At 45.2% G+C, this 21,271-nt stretch overlaps 2 long non-coding RNA genes across 6 annotated transcripts; one reads left to right on the top strand and one right to left on the bottom strand.

Moving 5' to 3' along the window:
* The first annotated feature begins 1,659 nt into the window (after nt 1–1,659).
* LOC123102145 (uncharacterized) lies at nt 1,660–6,701 on the top strand. The gene is made up of 3 exons (XR_006448781.1): nt 1,660–1,710; nt 1,802–1,932; nt 6,449–6,701. It is a non-coding gene; the product is annotated as an uncharacterized lncRNA (long non-coding RNA).
* On the bottom strand, nt 1,958–10,648 carry LOC123102144 (uncharacterized). Of its 5 annotated transcripts, none has more exons than XR_006448779.1 (6): nt 10,231–10,648; nt 7,554–10,106; nt 7,311–7,446; nt 7,037–7,125; nt 6,423–6,478; nt 1,958–2,180 (listed from the first exon to the last, which is right to left on the bottom strand). It is a non-coding gene; the product is annotated as an uncharacterized lncRNA (long non-coding RNA). The 5 variants fall into 5 exon arrangements; XR_006448780.1 differs by having other exon boundaries at nt 7,311–7,652; nt 8,118–10,106; nt 10,231–10,644; XR_006448776.1 differs by having other exon boundaries at nt 8,118–10,106; nt 10,231–10,638.
* Nucleotides 10,649–21,271: the final 10,623 nt, after the last annotated feature.

The following is a 21,271-nucleotide window of genomic DNA, read 5'->3' as shown; positions in this document are numbered from 1 at the left end:
CCGTTCGGTCACCGGAGCCGTCATCACGGTGTCCTTCCCCCTCCATTCGGTCACCGGAGCCGTCATCACCATGTCCTTCCTCCTCCATTGTTTGATCATCGTCGTAGCCTGCTTCTTCATCCTGTCTTTCCAGACCATCGGTGCATGTGTCGTTGAGAAACGACAAGATGGCATCACTTCCGTGTGCGATTACCTCCCCCAACACCGCTTCTTTTGCTTCGTCTCGGGGGTGCGGATCCATAGTTTCTGCAAACATTTATAACATGGCAATTATTATTCAAACATGACAGATGGATATATTAGTGACAAATGTTGAACTAGCTACCTAAGCACAATAAGGAATCATATTAGTGGCCTGGCCTCGCCGCGTCTCTAGGGTTTGGGGTGGCCTCGGCAACGCTTCAAGGGTTTGGGGTGGCCTCAACAACACTTCAAGGGTTCGGGGTGGCCTCGACGACAATGCTCTTTTAACTTGGTAAATTTGGATGGCCTCAAGAGAGTTTGTCGATTGGGTAGGGGCGTGGCGGGAGGGGGTAGGAGACCGACATTGTTTTTTTCTAGGGTCAACTAGCAGAAGAGGAGCGGGCGGTGACGACGACGACGATCTGCGGTCGTGCCCATGGGACAACAGAGGAGCGGAGGGCGGCGGCGGGGATCCGTGCTCGCATTCGTGGAGGAGTAGAGGAGGAGCAGCAAGCGGTTGTGAGGGAAGAGAGAAATTTATAGAATACTAATCCCACTAATTGAGATAGAGATTAGTTAGTTTTCAGGATCCAAATAAATTGTGCTTTTTTTGTACTGAACAGATGCGGGTGCAGGCGCGGATGGGCAGAGTTTTCGTCCGCCCTAATGATGTTCTCTTGTTTAATAGTAGTGTGGGTAAATAAAAGAATTGCGAGCATTCATATACATTGGTGAAAAAAATTAAAACATATTTAGAACTCACTAACTTCATCAAATCTGTCAAAAACCCGGTACGTTATTTTCTTCTTCTTATTATTACAGCAGCGAGCGGAAAAAGAAAAGAAAGAAAAAAGGGAGCGAGCGGCAGGCCACAGGGAGGAGAGACCGAGCGGCAGTTGGGCCCAGCCCAACCGCGCGTCTGTCATCGCATCGGGTTTAACCTAAGAGGCCGCTTGCGCTGTCTCTCCCTCTCCCTCTCCCCCGTCCCCTCCGCCGCACGCGCTCCTCCGCCGCCGCCGCCGCCGCGCACGCTCCTACACCGCCGCCGGACGGGTCGGATCCATGGCCCGTTCATCGAGCGTCGGATGCCTGGGAGGGGGCGGGTCGGATCCATGGCCCCTTCATCGAGCGTCGGATGCCTGGGAGGGGTAGCGGCGGTCACTGTGGCCGCTGGCGGGATCCTCGAACAGGTGGCGAAGGCAATTCTCTACATCATCAACCGCAGGGAGATCGCCTGCCTGGAGTGTGGCAAGTTGAAGCAGCCCGAGAAGATGCGCGGAGACACTTCGACAAGCATCGGTGGGTTGAATTTTCTTTTCTCAGACTCGCGATTCGTGGCGCGGTGAACATTTCCTTTCTTGATGCGGACAAGTCAGAGGCCGAGAAGGCCGCACTGAAGGCCGAGTACGATCGCAAGCTCGCCGAACAGCAGCTAAAGATGGAAGAGCTCAGGAGCAAGGAGAGACATGATATGTGGGTACATCTCGCCTCGTTCCTCGACTACCAGGCACGATGCCAGAGAGACTGGTGCGATGCCCTCCTGTTTCAACCTGTCGAATTGATTCAGTAGTCTGATTTCACTCGTTTTCATGTTATTATTGGTTGGATTTTCTTGCAGGTTTGAGCAGGCCAAGGCCAAGGAAAGGGACCAGAAGAAAGCTCTGGCTCTGGAGGAACACATCAGCAACGCGGAAACAGGGAAGAGACGCTGCAAGGGGAGCAGGGGCCACCCATACTGAGTGTGCCTAGGTAACTATTCCTTTGGACAAGTCAATCAAACAAACAATTGATGTGATTAACATATGCATGTGCCAGCATTCATACTACTGTTTTGCAGCAGCCCCCATTTTACAAGGAACATCAGTCGAAATGTACATCTCAGTTTACACTTCAAAACTCCAGCAGCTCAGTTTTTGGAAAAGAAGTCATGTCCTTCCGGTAGGATAAGATAAATTGTGACTGACATCTTGAGAGATGCGCCTAGTTAGTCATAAAACCTGCATATTTCATTCCAAATAAGATACATGAGATGCACACAATTGCATATTAGTCTACTTTCAAGCTAGAAGGATTTTCAACAAATGCTAATCTCCATACTACTGTTGCCAGCATGTTTGAATTTGGCTTTGCCGATTAAAACATCACTTACACATCATAATGTTTACTAGGCAGTGATTCTCAAGCAGGTGCAAGGACACATATATTATCCTCCTTTACCTCAGAAGTGAACTGTCCCGAATTAATTGACTCAGGTTTGTCTAGATGCGCCGATGTATCCAGACAGATCCAAGTCAACTTAACTAGGGATGGAAGGAGTAGAATTTATTTCTCCTTGGTCTTTTTGCAAGCCATAAAGGCGCCTAAAATTGCTTACCGCTAGGCAGTGGGCCACTCAAAGGTGTGGCTGCCATGTCTTTTGTTGGCATGGAAATTTGTTTATTGTGTCAATACATTTGAACATGCCTAACAACTGATGCTTATTTACCTACACCATAACCATTCTAACTTGTTCAATAATGTTGTGAAACATGCTGCATGCTCATGGCTCAAACTTGTTTCTAAGGAAATGCCTCTTTCTTAAACAGGTTCAACTGAATGTTCTAGCTAGGAAATAATTACTATCGCTTGTCTTTCAAAATGAACGACGTGTCTAGATACATCCATGCAAACTTGTCTTGAATGTCCCAAAATTACCTTTCTACCTTTGCTTTGTTAATAAATTGCTCAACCATGGTAACATAGTATTTTTATATTGTTGTCTAACAATTTGATGCAAAGCATGACATATTCATAGCACAATGTTGTTTATAAGGACAGATGCCTCTTTGCTAAACCGGGGCTATTCACAGCACACTCATGCTTTCCTTTACCTCTCTAATAATTACTACCGCTAGGCAGTGGGCCACTCAATAGTGTGGCTGGCATGTGTTTTGTTGGCCTTTTGATTGTGTCAATATATTTGAATATGCCTAACATATGCTCATATATTTGAATATGCCTAACAATATATTATGGCCTTTTAATAATGTTGTAGCACAAACTCTTCTAGGGACAGATGTCTCTTTGCTAAACTGGTACTGTTGAGATGATAAGATCAGTCATACTCATGCTTTTTTTTAGCTTCCATGAACTGAAGTACAGCTAGCAAGGAATAATAGTGGTGCTTGTCTTTCAGAATGAACAAGAGAAATTAGTTTTGTACCCCAAATAGGGAGAAATCCCAAGCATGTTTATTTATCTATGCGATTGTCTACACCATCGCTTTGCGATATTGCTCAACCATGATATAGTATTTAATAATGTCGTGAAGTTGTTTGATGTGGAGCATGTTTCACATTCATAGCTCGGACTTGTTTCTAGGGACAGATGTTGTTTTGCTAAACTGATGCTTTTGAAACAACAAGATCAACGTACTCATGCTTTTTTTGACCTTTCCTATGAAGTGAATGTCCTGGCTAGGTGTAATAATAGTGCCTGGCTTTTAAAATGAACAACAGCGTACTAATGCTTTTTTGAACCTTCTCTATGAACTGAATGTCAATAATAGTGCTTGGCTTTTAAAATGAACAACATAAATTACTTTGTACCCCAAAAGGGGAGAAACCCCAAGCATGTTTATTTATCTACACTAAGTATTATCTACACCATCACTTTATGAAATTGCTCTACCATGCTAACATAATATTTAATAATAATGTTGTCTACCAATTTCATGTGAAGCATGCTTTAGATGCGTAGCACAAACTTGTTTCAAGGGACTGTTGTCTTTTTGCTATTTATCTACACTACACTATTATCTACCACAAATGCATTGTTCATGGCTTGTACTTGTTTCCAAGGACAGTTCTAGGGACAGATGTCTCTTTGCTAAACTGGTACTGTTGAGATGATAAGATCAGTCATACTCATGCTTTTTTTATCTTTCCATGAACTGAAGTACAGCTAGCAAGGAATAATAGTGGTGCTTGGCTTTCAGAATGAACAAGAGAAATTAGTTTTGTACCCCAAATAGGGAGAAATCCCAAGCATGTTTATTTATCTATGCGATTGTCTACACCATTGCTTTGTGATATTGCTCAACCATGATATAGTATTTAATAACGTCGTGAAGTAGTTGTTTGATGTGGAGCATGTTTCACATTCATAGCTCGGACTTGTTTCTAGGGACAGATGTTGTTTTGCTAAACTGATGCTTTTGAAACAACAAGATCAGCGTACTCATGCTTTTTTTGACCTTTCCTATGAAGTGAATGTCCTGGCTAGGTGTAATAATAGTGCTTGGCTTTTAAAATGAACAACAGCGTACTAATGCTTTTTTTAACCTTCTCTATGAACTGAATGTCCTGGCTAGATGTAATAATAGTGCTTGGCTTTTAAAATGAACATAAATTACTTTGTACCCCAAAAGGGGAGAAACCCCAAGCATGTTTATTTATCTACACTAAGTATTATCTACACCTTAACTTTATGAAATTGCTCTACCATGCTTTTAAAATGGACAGACCCAGTGCATAGAAGCTCCCACACAAGGTGGGGTCTGGGGAGGGATTATAGGAACCTAGTCTTACCCCTGCAAAGTGCAATGCAGAGAGGCTGGTTCGAACCCAGGACCTCTTGGCACAAGTGGGGAGGACTTCACCACTGCGTTGTACCCCAAAAGGGTAGTCAGCATGCTAATATAATATTTAATAATAATGTTGTCTACCAATTTCATGTGAAGCAAGATGCATAGCACAAACTTGTTTCAAGGGACTGTTGTCTTTTTGCTATTTATCTACACTACACTATTATCTACCACAAATGCATTGTTCATAGCTTGTACTTGTTTCCAAGGACATGCCTCTTTCTTAAACTGGTGCAACTGAATGTCCTAGCTAAGAAATAATTACTAGCGCTCGTCTTTCAAAATGAGCGACATGTCTAGATACATCCATGCAAACTTATCTCGAATGTCCCAAAATTACCTTTCTACCTTTGCTTTGTTAATAAATTGCTCAACCATGCTAACGTAGTATTTTTTATATTGTTGTCTACCAATTTGATGCAAAGCATGCTTCATACATATTCATAGCACAAAGTTGTTTATAAGGACAGATGCTTCTTTGCTAAACTGGTGCTATTCACAGCACACTCATGCTTTCTTTTTACTCTCTATATGAACTCAAGTACAACTAGCTAGGCATCTGTTTTGTTGGCTTTTTAACTGTATTAATATATTTGAATATGCCTAACAATTGATGCTCATTTATCTACGCCAGTGCTTTGTTAAGCTGCTTACACATGCCAACTTGTTTAATAATGTTGTAGCACAAACTCGCTTCTAGGGACAGATGTCTCTTTGTTAAACTGGTACTATTGAGATGATAAGATCAGTCATACTGTGATATTGCTAAACCATGATATAGTGTTTAATAATGTCGTGAAGTAATAATGTCGTGAAGTTGTTTGCTGAAGTGATGCTATCAAAACAACAAGATCAGCACAAGAATGCTTTTTTTTAACCTTCTCTATGAAGTGAATGTCCTGGCTAGGTGTAATAATGGTGCTTCGCTTTTAAAATGAACATCAGCGTACTCATGCTTTTTTTTAACCTTTTCTATGAACTGAAATACTGAATGTCCTGGCTAGGTGTAATAATAGTGCTTGGCTTTTAAAATGAACAACATAAATTACTTTTGTACCCCAAAAGGGTAGTCAGCATGCTAATATAATATTTAATAATAATGTTGTCTACCAATTTCATGTGAAGCATGCTTCAGATGCATAGCACAAACTTGTTTTAAGGGACTGTTGTCTTTCTGCTATTTATCTACACTACACTATTATCTATCACAAATGCATTGTTCATGGCTTGTATTTGTATCTAAGGACATGCCTCTTTCTTAAACTGATGCTACTGAAACAAAAAAACCGTGACAGTGTCTGATGTGGAGCGTGGTTAACTTTCAAAAAGAACAACAGAAATCATTTTTATTCCTTAGCTAGTTCTGTCCAACAAGCAACATTAATACCTTCATCGGTAAATGGGTTGATCGGTTAATTGAATAATCATGCTAACTACCTCCACAATGCATTTTGTTAAGATGGGTTTAACAATGATGCAATTAGCGTAACGTGTACTTTATTTTATGCAATAACCTGTTGGATCATTTCATCTTATTTTACCTTGTGCTGCGCATCATCATCCACATGTAGCGCCCAATGTGAGAAGAGAACATAAATGAAGTAGCATAACTTACTTTGTCTTTCTTTCTGGTGCTTGCAGGAAGCAGCTGTAACATGCAGAAGAACGCGTCTGGAGGAAAAGCAAAGATGCTGAATGAGTTGAATAAAAAGTCTTCCTTCATTCAAAACTATCCATAAACTGCATGTTAAACAAATTTTAACCATGTTTGCTACACATTGGACGGTGCCGTGTTCACAGGCCAAACATACGAGAACGTAGACCGAGTGCTGATAAGTCATGGTCCATTTGGGTTGAAATGTTCCTAATTATTAATTGCAGAATGTTGGTGAAAGCTTTAGCGTTAAATTAATTTCATTAGCATTGGGATGTGTATGATTTCGTTACTACCTTGATGCTAAGGAATGTGGTTCAAAAAGTTAAAGTTAGAGTGACCAGCGGTCTACAAAACAAGGTTAAGCACTGTCTCGGGTAAAGCTGCACTCCCCTAAGAGAGGTGTATCTGGACCATTTGTTTGATTGGGTATTTTTGGCTTATTTCTGCAACCCAGCAGCTGGGTTAGTTGACTTGTGCTCACCCTTGTTTGTAGAAATAATTGTCTTTTTCTTGAGAAGAATAACAGCTTGTTAGAAAATGGAATAGGCAGGAGAGTAACATAAAACGGTTACCTAGAGACCATGGGTCGTAAAACACAAGACACCATATGTTGTGGCACTAGCAAATCCATGTCGCGGAGTTGCAGGTCACCTACATATGCCTGGACATGGAAAGAGAGAGATCATATCATAATCCAAGGTCCTGATGAACACATGTACAGTAAGGAAATTGCAAAACTGTTGCCTCGGTGCGAGAAATCACCATGGATTTACAGGGAATGTGTGTGTGTGTGTCTGGAGGGGGTAGCAAAGGCAAAAACACAAAGGAAATTGACAAGGCGATTACCAGGAGTGCATGTGTCTAATCAAAGCTCCGTATGGATCAGGATTGACACCTTCACAAGACATCAAATGCAGCAGCAGCATACGGCTTCTTGTCACGAGCAAATCCATTTTGCCGAGGTCATGGGTCGTCGACACGCCTGAAGAAGAAAAATCCAAGATCCTCATGAACATATGCTAAAAAAAAGGAAAACTGTTGCTTGTGCGTAGTACACGAAATTACATAACCCAAAGAAACGTTTCATACTCCAATGGTTTTCCTATGAGCCAAGGAATCCAACAACATGCCGATAAACATGCATACATGCACAACAAGGAAATTGAAAAAAAGCACGAGTATGATAGCCTGCAGCATGAAAAGACACATAAATTTTGGTAAATTATTATATTTTTTTTGGTTCACTAGAATATAAAAATCAAGATCTTATTACTTGGCAGAAACACAAAAATACTACTCCCTCCGATCCATATTACTTGTCGCTCAAACAGATGTATTTCAATGCTATATATATATACATCCATTTAAACAACAACTAATATGGATCGGAGGGAGCACTAAAAACCAAATCAAAGGCCCTACACTCTCTCACTAGCATGCAAGCATCTGCACTTCCATTAACTAACTAAAACAAATGCTAACTAATTACTCCCTCCTCAAGCATCTCTTCTTTACCATAAGATGCATTCTGTAACCTCAGGCGCTTGGCAAATTTTAACAGAAACAAAAAAGAAATCAGTAAACTGTCTAGTCAGACCAAAACAACATGGAAAAAAGTATATGGTTTAAAATAAAGAAGAGATGATCAATTACCGAGAGTTCATGGGTCACGATCAAGTTGACTATGCATCAGGATCTAGAAACCTTCACAAGCAAGAAATCAAATGCAGCAGCAGACGGCCTGTCTGTCACGAGCAAATCCAGAGCGGTGGGGGTGGCCTACGTGCCTCAACAAACAATTGTATAGAGAGCAACATCATCATCTGAGAACAGGCCAAGGAATCCAAGGTCTTTCCTTACCTCAAGAACAAGCATGAATGAATACTCGTACAGCAAGGAAACAGCAGAAGAAAAAACTATTGCTAGCCTAGTAAGTAGTACTCTCTCCATCCCAAAATAAGTGTCTCATCTTTGTATTAACTTTAGTACAAAGTTACACTAAGCTTGAGACGTTTATTTTCGGACGGAGGGAGTACAAAATATGTCCGTGGATTGGATGGATCTTTCCAGAGAGAGAGAGAGAACGAGTGGACAGCCTCCATTCATTCATTTCGAGTGGACAGCTTTGGCTGCAACACGACTGCTACCAAAATGAAAATGGAGACAGGCCGACCCTACTAGTACACATGTGAACCACTCACTCTATGTGCGCACATCCCCAAAAGATGAGCACATACTTTAAAAACAAATAAACCTCACAAACAAATGGATGGTTTGAAAATGCACCAATCTGATAGAACCACGACTGCAAAACCATTATTAGATACATCAAGTTTGTCAACCTATTATGTGTTTGGTTCACTTGATTAAAAAAATCATTAAAATCCTAATAGGAGCACACACAAAATTAATAACAAAAAAGTCAAATCAAAGAAACACAATCTTACTTGAATGTTCATAAGCTAAAAAAAGTCGAATCAAATCAAAGAAAAAAGAATCACAACCAAAAGTATGACTCAAATGTTGTTACACTTCAAAAAAAAGTCAAATCGAATCAAAGCAACAAGAATCACAACCAAAAGTATGACTCAAATGTTGTTACACTTCAAAAAAAAGTCAAATCGAATCGAAGCAACAAGAATCACAACCAAAAGTATGACTCAAATGTTGTTACGCTTTAAAAGTCAAATGGAGTACTAGATGTTGAATTTCTATTTAATTTCCCTTTGGGACATAGGCAAAAGGAAACTTCTTTGGGTTTTTTTCTTTTTCTTCATTCCTGAACCAAAAAGATGCAACAAAGAAAGAAACGTTTCATACTACAATGATTTGAGCGAGAGAGGCCCTGAACTCTTACTAGCATGCAAGCATCTATCCTCCATTCACTAACACAAATGCTAGCTAGATTACTCCATCACCGAGCGTCTCTTTAGCGAGTGGAGCTTCCACATCTCTACCACCGACACAATAGAAGCTAAGATGAATACATTAATATTCTCTTTCAATTTACCTTGGCATGAATCATAGGAGCTAGACTTTAAAACTATCAATTTATGAATTTAACTAAAACGGATGACCATAAACTAATTAAGATTAATCTAGCATAGCATTGAACACTAAGCTGAGTAGCGGCACTAAGTTTTTTAATCTTAGTACATACCCTCATATCACCTTAGCACTGGCGAAGAGTGGACTAACAAACACTAAAGAATGGTAAGTGCTAGGATCAAAAGGCTTAGCGACAGAGCTAGGCTAATAAAATGTACTTTGGATTGTTACATCTCTGTATCAGGACCTATATAAGTGGTACTAAGGGGCGTGGCAAAAAAAAGACGTCATCAAAGAGTGTTTTATACACCACCAAAAGTAAAGGAATTGCAAGAAGAGGTTTGAGAAAAAAATCTTCAAAAATAATAGACTGCATGAATTCTTGGGGAAAATCCCAAAAGAGTTTCACATCCTTTTAGGAAAAATTCCCACGGATCCAAACACCCTAAAAACCGTACTCCGGTGAATCTTCTGAACAACGATTCTCTTTTTGCTTTGTCCTCCGGTGATATACAGAAGATTTAAAAAAAAAACTCTCTGTTCGTTTTCCTTATGCAAATCATCTGTAATAATAACATAAAATAGAGATCCAACCTGCAAAGACAGAAGAAACATGGTAAAGATGGATTCGTCAGATGCGACTTGTTTTCCTAGAGGAGGGGATTAGATGAAAGAAGCTCGTGGCGTAGCAGCATCTTGGAGCTAGCAGAGGACTCACCCACCCATCAGAGGAACAGGCGCACACGCTCGCACGCCGGCCGCCGTGAGAGTCTCCGGGAGCGGCCCGGTCGCCACCGTGCTGTTTCCCATCTGGAGTAGTTGTGGATATGGACCGGGTGAGGGGACGCACGTTGCTGCCGTCCGGCCAGCGGGCCTGCGTCTCAACCCGGCGGGCTAGATCCATCTCGCCAGCGGACCACGGTGGCAGGCTGTTGGAAGGAAGAGTGAAGCCATGGATCTGAGGAGAGCGGTTGGAAGGAGGTAGTGGTAGGAGATCTGCAGGAGAGAGAGAGAGAGGCGGCTAGGGTTTCGGATCCAGGCAGCGAGAAGATAGGCGCCCCCCCAGATCTGAGTATCTGACAACCGATTTTGACAAAAGTTAATACGTATGGTGGGGAGGCGCACGCGTTTCTCTTTCTTTTGCAATCCGTGTGGGCACGCACGGATTTTCACGTCATGCATCACCTGACCACCTCTGACTCGACCGAGGCCCAACCGCGCACCAAGCCTGGCGCACCAAGCCACCAAGTTCCATTCACATTTCACGAGGATCAAACAAATGATGCATACTCACGTTCAACACATAAGAGCAACTTCAATGAGACGACCCATTTCATTCGCCCGCGTCCGTTTGGGTCGGCGCAAACAAAAATGGCAATCCAATGCGCCGACTCAAATTTAAATCGTGTCCGCCTGGTGTCCGTGCCGACCCATTTTCGACCCAAAATTGTGCTTGGAATGCGTCGGCACGGACGTGAAGCGGACGCGCCGCGCGTCTCCTCGCCGTCTGCCGCGTCCCCACCTGGCGGCCACCCAACCGCCACCGATCGTCTTATTTATGACGACCACCGACAGCGGGCCCACGCGTCAGCCAGTGGAAGCGTCCTTTTTTAACCATGCGTGCGGCGGGGTCGGCCTCATCCACTTCTCCCGTCCACATCTGGGCCCCACCACTCCCTTTGCTTCCTCGCCGGCGACCGCAAACCCTAGCGCGCCCATGGGCCTCTTCGGCAGCAACAATGGCAAGGGCAAGGGCAAGGGCACCCCCGGCGCCTCGTCCTCCCGTGCTCCCCTTCCCCCTCCTTCTCCGGCGGCGACGCGTTTCCGCCCTGGTCGCCGGCGCCTGCACATCCCGGTGCACCAAGCGCGGTGGCACTGAGAGTACAGGCAGCCATTGCCGTACCCCGATGTCACGCTGCCGCACCGTTGGCATCTGGATCCGCAACGGATCCCGGCGCCGGCGGTTCCGCGTACCCAGCGGGCACACGACGACGAGGTGCGCAGGCGCCGCGCGCAGCTCACGCCGGAGCAGCGTCAGCTACCAGAGTACGTCGCCGACTCCCCCAACTGGGAGGCGTGGTTCGCCCTCGAACACGAGAAGCAACGGCGCTCGGGTGTCGACGTCGTCCCGCCGCCGTTCCCACCGCTGCCCCCGCAGGTAGAGCCAGAGGACATGGAGGCGGAGGCGGAGTACCAAGCCGCCCTCGAGGAGGCCCTGCAGCACGTGCTGGAGGCTAGCTGCCTCGAGGAGGACGCGCACTGGGATGGGCTGGAGCAAGCCCTTGCCCTGTCGACGGCGGGAGACTCCGTCCACACCCCGCTCTTCGTGCCGCCACCGCCACCGTCGCTGCCCGTCCAGCCCAAGCCGGAGCCGGCGCGTAAGCGCTCCCTGCCTCCGCCCACTTGGCCGGAGGAGGCCTACTCGTGGACGGGCCAGTACCGCGAGTGGGTGAGCGCGCCTCCTGCCCACTTCGCCGCAACGCCAGAGGAGGAGGTGGCCCACCTCGAGCGATGGAAGGAGCACTGGCTCCGCCAGGAGCAGGCCGACGGCGAGGAGCAGATGCGCTACAAGGCCATACTCCAACGCGACACGGAGGCGCTCCAGCTCGAGGAGGAGGAGGAGGAGGAGCGCTCGCGGCTTGCTGCAATGCCGCCGCCCCAGGAGACGTCGGAGGAGGCTGCCCTGGCAGCGTACAAGGCGACGTTCGGGTGGGTTGGCCCTGCTGCGGTCTTCATCGACCTCACCGACGACGGCGGCGTCAACGACAAGGGCAAGAGCAAGGTCGAGATGTCTAGGGCAGCGTGCGGGGCGGCAGCAGGCGGGCGCAGACTTTTTTTAATGTTTTATTTAATGTTTATTAGATTTAGGTGGACTTAGGCCGGCGTTTGGCGGGCCACTTTATGTTTAATTATGTTTATTTCGTGCAACTTGTTATTTTTTTCCACGGCGGCACATTTGGGTGGGCCTCCCCATTGGGCGGTCAAGCCGACCCATTTTTAAATGCGGACGCACACATCAACCAAACGGACAAAAAGCGGACAAAGCGCGCGTCCGTTTGGGTCGCCTCGTTGGAGTTGCTCTAAGAGCATCTCTAGCAAACCCATCAAAACGCCACTTGTAAACTCAGTTTAGAGCATCTATAACCAGACCTCTTAAACCTGCCTCATACGTCCAGGCGGGCCGCCCAGTCACTGTCCGGTCACGTTTTTTAGACCAAGACGGGCTCCTTAAACGACCCTCAAACGCCCGGGCTGACCGGCACCCCCATATCCAGCCCAAATATAGGGGCGCCCGGGCACGCCCACCACGCCGGACCCGACAGCTCGACCCCACCCCAAATTGCATCAAATCCACCAAACCCTTCCTCCTCCTCCCGCCGCCCTCCAACCATTCACGTGCCCGGACCCTCGCCGACCTCCACCCTTGCTCCCAATCCTCACCTCTGGTCCCGATCCACCGTCGAAGATGTCGTCCAGCCCGACCCACACCGCCGCAACGGAGACGTGGTCCGCCTCGTCCGTTGGAGGCGACTTGCAAGGCAGAGAACGTCGCTCGCAAGTTGCGGCGACGGCGGCAGCGAGAGAGGGAGGCAGCGGCGGCGTCGCAGGGAGGTTCAGACATGGGGGAGCAGCTGTCTCCTCCGCCGCGCCCGGATCTCCGCACCCCTTCCCTCCGAGCGCCTACAGATTACGCTGTCTGACCCCCCCTTAGGACACAGGATGATAAGTTCAAATAAGTTCAAGAAAAATGAAATCCCTTTGTAACAGACGAGTTTCTGTATGAAACCCTGATACTTCGAAAGAGATTGTCCGTTTTGTACATGAAGTGCATCCAGTTTTTGCCGTAACCCTCTCTACTTTCTTGCACATAATATGTGGATGAAATGATGATACCATGTCAACTTTCAACTTTTTTAGAGTTCATTTGAAATGCTTTTCAATTTCAGGGTCTTATAGCTCAAAATAATCAATAAATGCATGAAAAATAATAAATGAAGTCAGAAAGGGTTGAAAATTGATGATGTGGCTTTGAATGATGCATTTTGAATACAGAAAAACTATGGAGTTCAAATAAGTTCAAAAAATGAAATCCCTTTGTAACAGATGAATTTCAAGATCTTATAGCTCAAAAAAATCATAAAATAAAATAAATCATATAAGCAAAAAGAATTTTCATAAACAACTTTTTTGGTACAAACTTTAATAGCAAAAAGAATTATCATAAAATAAAATAAATAAGTAATTAGAAACAAAATAATATAAACTTTAATAAAATATATAAGTAGAAACAAAATAAAATAAAATAAAATAAACTTTAATAACATAAATAAAATTTATGAAACTAAAATTATCAAAGTAATTAGAAACAAAATAAAATAAATAAAGCAAAAAGAATTATCATAAAATAAAATAAATAAGTAAACAAAAACTAAATACAATAAAACAAATAAGTATTTTGTTGTAAGTAGAAACAAAACAAAATAAATAAAGCAAAAAAGAAAACAAAAAAAACTGGGAAAAAATAAAAAAATTGACAAATACTGGGCCACCACGGCCTGAATACGACTAGAAACCCATCCATAGGCCAGGATTCAGGCCCGTAGAAGGCCCAGTAGGCCTATTAGGCATGGCAGTCACAATTAGGCCCGTAAGCCTGCAATGGAGAGGAGCTCGAGAGGGGTGCGACAGTGGGGCTTATAAACCACTGCGCGCCCGTCTCAACTAGCGAGGTGGGACTAAACTCCCATCACGACGCCACTGTGCAAGGCCTTTGGTCCCGGTTGGTGGCACCAACCGAGACTAAAGGTGTGCATTGGTACCGGTTACCAATGCACACCTTTAGTCTCGGTTGGTACCACCAACCGGGGCCAAAGGCCTCTGCTTCCCGCCCTTTCGGCTGCTGAAAAGATACCTTTGGTCCCCGTTGGTGGCACCAACTGGGACTAAAGGGGGCATTGGTCCCGGTTGGTGCCACGAACCGGTACTAATACCATGGGTATATAAAAAACACTTAGCAGTTTCAACGAAATTCATCACTTCTTCTCCCCTGACGCCCCTGCTCCTCCTAGCCGTCGCCGCCCGATGCCCCTGCTCCACCTTGCCATCGTCGCCGCCACCGACGCCGTCAGGCTGCTCAACATCGCTGCCGCCGCTGACGCCCTCTGCCCCAACGACAGCGTCGACCCTCACGCCCCTGCCGGCCCCGACGCGCCGCCCACCGTGCCCTGCCGCCCCCTGTGAGCATCAGCCTGCTCCTGCGCCCTGAAGGAAATATGCCCTAGAGGCAATAATAAAGTTATTATTTATTTCCTTATATCATGATAAAAGTTTATTATTCATGCTAGAATTGTATTAACCGGAAACATAATACATGTGTGAATACATAGACAAACAGAGTGTCACTAGTATGCCTCTACTTGACTAGCTCATTAATCAAAGATGGTTGTGTTTCCTAACCATGGACAAAGAGTTGTCATTTGATTAACGGGATCACATCATTAGTTGAATGATCTGATTGACATGACCCATTCCATTAGCTTAGCATCCGATCGTTTAGTATGTTGCTATTGCTTTCTTCATGACTTATACATGTTCCTATAACTATGAGATTATGTAACTCCCGTGTGCCAGAGGAACACTTTGTGTGCTACCAAACGTCACAACGTAACTGGGTGATTATAAAGGTGCTCTACAGGTGTCTCCAAAGGTACATGTTGGGTTGACGTATTTCGAGATTAGGATTTGTCACTCCGATCGTCGGAGAGGTATCTCTGGGCCCTCTCGGTAATGCACATCACTTAAAGCCTTGCAAGCATTGCAACTAATGAGTTAGTTGCGGGATGATGTATTACGGAACGAGTAAAGAGACTTGCCGGTAACGAGATTGAACTAGGTATTGGATACCGACGATCGAATCTCGGGCAAGTAACATACCGATACAAAGGGAACAACGTATGTTGTTATGCGGTCTGACCGATAAAAGATCTTCGTAGAATATGTAGGAACCAATATGGGCATCCAGGTCCCGCTATTGGTTATTGACCGGAGACGTGTCTCGGTCATGTCTACATTGTTCTCGAACCCGTAGGGTCCGCACGCTTAAGGTTTCGATGACAGTTATATTATGAGTTTATACGTTTTGATGTACCGAAGGTTGTTCGGAGTCCCGGATGAGATCACGGACATGACGAGGAGTCTCAAAATGGTCGAGACATAAAGATTGATATATTGGAAGCCTATGTTTGGATATCGGAAGTGTTTCGGGTGAAATCGGGATTTTTCCGGAGTACCGGGAGGTTACCAGAACCCCCCGGGAGATGTTTATCGGCCTTAGTGGGCCTTAGTGGAAAAGAGAAGAGCCAACCAAAGATGGGCCGCGCGCCCCTCCCCTCCCTTGGTCCGAATAGGACAAGGAGAGGGGGCCGGCCTGTTGGGGAACGTTGCAGAAAACAAAAAAATTCCTACGGTTTCACCAAGATCCATCTATGAGTTCATCTAGCAACGAGTGATCGGATGCATGTACATACCTTTGTAGATCGCGAGCGGAAGCATTCGAAGAACGGGGATGAGGGAGTCGTACTCGACATGATCCAAATCATCGGAGATCCTAGCGCCGAACGGACGGCACCTCCGCGTTCAACACACGTACGGTCAGCGTGACGTCTCCTCCTTCTTGATCCAGCAAGGAGGAAGGAGAGGTTGATGAAGATCCAGCAGCACGACGACGTGGTGGTGGATGCAGGTCGTCACAGTAGCAGGGCTTCGCCGTATACTATGAGAGGAAGAGGTGTAGCAGGGGAGAGGGAGGCGCCAAGACTCAAGGTGCGGCTGCCCCCTCCCTCCCCCTCATATATATATGCTCCCCTAGGGGGGCGGCGACCAGGGATGGAGTAGCCCCCAAGGCAAGGTAGGGCGCCCCCCCACCCCTAGGGTTCCAACCCTAGGCGCATGGGGTGGGCCTAGGGGGGTGCACCAGCCCACTATGGGCTGGTTCCCCTCCCCACTTTGGCCCATGGGGCCCTCCGGGATGGGTGGCCCCACCCGGTGGACCCCCGGGACCCTTCTGGTGGTCCCGGTACAATACCGGTGACCCCGAAACTTGTCCCGATGGCTGAAACAGCACTTCCTATATATAATTCTTTACCTTCGGACCATTCCGAAACTCCTCGTGACGTTCGGGATCTCATCCGGGACTCCGAACAACATTCGGGTTACTGCATATACATATCTTTACAACCCTAGCGTCACCGAACCTTAAGTGTGTAGACCCTACGGGTTCGCGAGACATGCAGACATGACCAAGACGACTCTCCGGTCAATAACCAATAGCGGGATCTGGATACCCATGTTGGCTCCCACATGTTCCTCGATGATCTCATCGGATGAACCACGATGTCGAGGATTCAAGCAACCCCGTAAGCAATTCCCTTTGTCAATCGATATGTTACTTGCCCGAGATTCGGTCGTCGGTATCCCAATACCTTGTTCAATCTCGTTACCGGCAAGTCACTTTACTCATACCGTAATGCATGATCCCGTGACCAGACACTTGGTCACTTTGAGCTCATAATGATGATGCATTACCGAGTGGGCCCAGTGATACCTCTCCGTCATACGGAGTGACAAATCCCAGTCTTGATCCGTGTCAACCCAACAGACACTTTTGAAGATACCCGTAGCATACCTTTATAGTCACCCAGTTACGTTGTGATGTTTGGTACACCCAAAGCACTCCTACGGTATCCGGGAGTTACACGATCTCATGGTCTAAGGAAAGGATACTTGACATTGGAAAAACTCTAGCAAACGAACTATACGATCTTTATGCTATGTTTAGGATTGGGTCTTGTCCATCACATCATTCTCCTAATGATGTGATCTCGTTATCAATGACATCCAATGTCCATAGTCAGGAAACCACGACTATCTGTTGATCAACGAGCTAGTCAACTAGAGGCTTACTAGGGACATGTTGGTGTCTATTATTCACACGTGTATTACGATTTCCGGATAACACAATTATAGCATGAATAAAGACAATTATCACGAACAAGGAAATATAATAATAATGCTTTTATTATTGCCTCTAGGGCATATTTCCAACAGTCTCCCACTTGCACTAGAGTCAATAATCTAGTTACATTGTGATGAACCGAACACCCATGGAATTCTGGTGTTGATCATGTTTTGCTCTAGGGAGAGGTTTAGTCAACGGATCTGCTACATTCAGGTCCGTATGTACTTTACAAATATCTATGTCTCCATCTTGAACATTTTCACGAATGGAGTTGAAGCGACGCTTGATGTGCCTGGTCTTCTTGTGAAACCTGGGCTCCTTGGCAAGTGCAATAGCTCCAGTGTTGTCACAGAAGAGTTTGATTGGCCCCGACACATTGGGTATGACTCCTAGGTCGGTGATGAACTCCTTCACCCAAATTGCTTCATGCGCTGCCTCCGAGGCTGCCATGTACTCCGCTTCACATGTAGATCCCGCCACGATGCTCTGCTTGCAACTGCACCAGCTTACTGCCCCACCATTCAAAATATACATGTATCCGATTTGTGACTTTGAGTCATCCAGATCTGTGTCGAAGCTAGCGTCGACGTAACCCTTTACGACGAGCTCTTCTTCACCTCCATAAACGAGAAACATTTCCTTAGTCCTCTTTAGGTACTTCAAGATATTATTGACCGCTGTCCAGTGTTCCTTGCCGGGATTACTTTGGTACCTTCCTACCAAACTTACGGCAAGGTTTACATCAGGTCTGGTACACAGCATGGCATACATAATAGAACCTATGGCTGAGGCATAGGGAATGACACTCATCTCTTCTATATCTTCTGCCATGGTCGGACATTGAGCTGAGCTCAATTTCACACCTTGTAACACAGGTAAGAACCCCTTCTTAGACTGATCCATATTGAACTTCTTCAATATCTTATCAAGGTATGTGCTTTGTGAAAGACCTATGAGGAGTCTCGATCTATCTCTATAGATCTTGATGCCTAATATATAAGCAGCTTCTCCAAGGTCCTTCATTGAAAAACTTTTATTCAAGTAGGCCTTAATGCTGTCCAAGAGTTCTATATCATTTCCCATCAAAAGTATGTCGTCTACATATAGTATGAGAAATGCTACAGAGCTCCCACTCACTTTCTTGTAAATGCAGGCTTCTCCATAAGTCTGCGTAAACCCAAACGCTTTGATCATCTCATTAAAGCGAATGTTCCAACTCCGTGATGCTTGCACCAGCCCATAAATCGAGCGTTGGAGCTTGCACACCTTGTCAGCATTCTTAGGATCGACAAAACCTTTCGGTTGCATCATATACAATTCTTCCTTAAGGAAACCATTAAGGAATGCCATTTTGACGTCCATTTGCCATATCTCATAATCATAGTATGCGGCAATTGCTAACATAATTCGGACGGACTTCAGCTTCGCTACCGGTGAGAAAGTCTCATCGTAGTCAACCCCTTGAACTTGTCGATAACCCTTAGCGACAAGCCGAGCTTTATGGATGGTCACATTACCATCCGCGTCTGTCTTCTTCTTAAAGATCCATTTATTTTCTATGGCTCGCCCATCATCGGGCAAGTCAGTCAAAGTCCATACTTTGTTTTCATACATGGATCCTATCTCGGATTTCATGGCTTCTAGCCATTTGTCGGAATCCGGGCCCGCCATTGCTTCTTCATAGTTCGAAGGTTCACCGTTGTCTAACAACATGATTTCCAAGACAGGGTTGCCATACCACTCTGGTGCGGAACGTGTCCTTGTGGACCTACGAAGTTCAGTAGCAACTTGATTTGAAGTTTCATGATCATCATCATTAACTTCCTCTCTAGTCGGTGCAGGCACCTCAGGAACATTTTCTTGAGTTGCACCATTTTCCGGTTCAAGAGGTAACACTTCATCAAGTTCTACTTTCCTCCCACTCACTTCTTTCGAGAGAAACTCCTTCTCTAGAAAGGATCCATTCTTGGCAACAAAGATCTTGCCTTCGAATCTGAGGTAGAAGGTATACCCAATAGTTTCTTTAGGGTATCCTATGAAGACGCATTTTTCCGACTTGGGTTCGAGCTTTTCAGGTTGAAGTTTCTTGACATAAGCATCGCATCCCCAAACTTTTAGAAACGACAGCTTAGGTTTCTTCCCAAACCATAATTCATACGGTGTCGTCTCAACGGATTTTGACGGAGCCCTATTTAAAGTGAATGCGGCAGTCTCTAAAGCATAGCCCCAAAAAGATAGCGGTAAATCGGTAAGAGATGTCATAGATCGCACCATATCTAATAGAGTGCGATTACGATGTTCGGACACACCATTACGCTGAGGTGTTCCAGGCGGCGTGAGTTGTGAAACTATTCCACATTTTCTTAAGTGTGTGCCAAATTCGTGACTCAAGTATTCTCCTCCACGATCTGATCGTAGAAACTTGATTTTTCTGTCACGTTGATTTTCAACCTCACTCTGAAATTCCTTGAACTTTTCAAAGGTCTCAGACTTGTGTTTCATTAAGTAGATATACCCATATCTACTCAAGTCATCAGTGAGGGTGAGAACATAACGATAGCCACCGCGGGCCTCAACACTCATTGGACCGCACACATCAGTATGTATGATTTCTAATAAGTTGGTTGCTCGCTCCATTGTTCCTGAGAATGGAGTCTTGGTCATTTTACCCATGAGGCATGGTTCGCATGTGTCAAATGATTCATAATCAAGACACTCTAAAAGTCCATCTGCATGGAGCTTCTTCATGCGTTTGACACCTATGTGACCAAGGCGGCAGTGCCACAAGTATGTGGGACTATCATTATCAACCTTACATCTTTTGGTATTCACACTATGAACATGTGTAGCATTACGCTCGAGATTCATTAAGAATAAACCATTCACCATCGGAGCATGACCATAAAACATATCTCTCATATAAATAGAACAACCATTATTCTCGGATTTAAATGAGTAGCCATCTCGTATCAAACGAGATTCTGATACAATGTTCATGCTCAAACTTGGCACTAAATAACAATTATTGAGGTTCAAAACTAATCCCATAGGTAAATGAAGAGGCAGCGTGCCGACGGCGATCACATCGACCTTGGAACCATTCCCGATGCGCATCGTCACCTCGTCCTTCGCCAGTCTCCGCTTATTCCGCAGCTCCTGCTTTGAGTTACAAATGTGAGCAACTGCACCGGTATCAAATACCCAAGAGCTACTACGAGTACTGGTAAGGTACACATCAATTACATGTATATCACATATACCTTTCGTTTTGCCGGCCTTCTTGTCCGCTAAGTATTTGGGGCAGTTCCGCTTCCAGCGACCACTTCCCTTGCAATAAAAGCACTCAGTCTCGGGCTTGGGTCCGTTCTTTGGCTTCTTCCCGGTAGCTTGCTTACCGGGCGCGGCAACTCCCTTGCCGTCCTTCTTGAAGTTCTTTTTACCCTTGCCTTTCTTGAACTTAGTGGTTTTATTCACCATCAACACTTGATGTTCCTTTTTGACTTCTACCTCTGCTGATTTCAGCATTGCAAATACTTCAGGAATGGTCTTCTCCATCCCCTGCATATTGAAGTTCATCACAAAGCTCTTGTAGCTTGGTGGAAGCGACTGGAGGATTCTGTCAATGACCGCGTCATCCGGGAGATTAACTCCCAGCTGAGTCAAGCGGTTATGTAACCCAGACATAGTGAGTATGTGCTCACTGACAGAACTATTTTCCTCCATCTTACAACTGAAGAATTTG

Source organism: Triticum aestivum, chromosome 5A (assembly GCF_018294505.1).
Source record: "Triticum aestivum cultivar Chinese Spring chromosome 5A, IWGSC CS RefSeq v2.1, whole genome shotgun sequence".
In the NCBI taxonomy this organism is placed as follows: domain Eukaryota; kingdom Viridiplantae; phylum Streptophyta; class Magnoliopsida; order Poales; family Poaceae; genus Triticum; species Triticum aestivum.
This window is presented reverse-complemented; position numbering and strand designations above follow the sequence as displayed.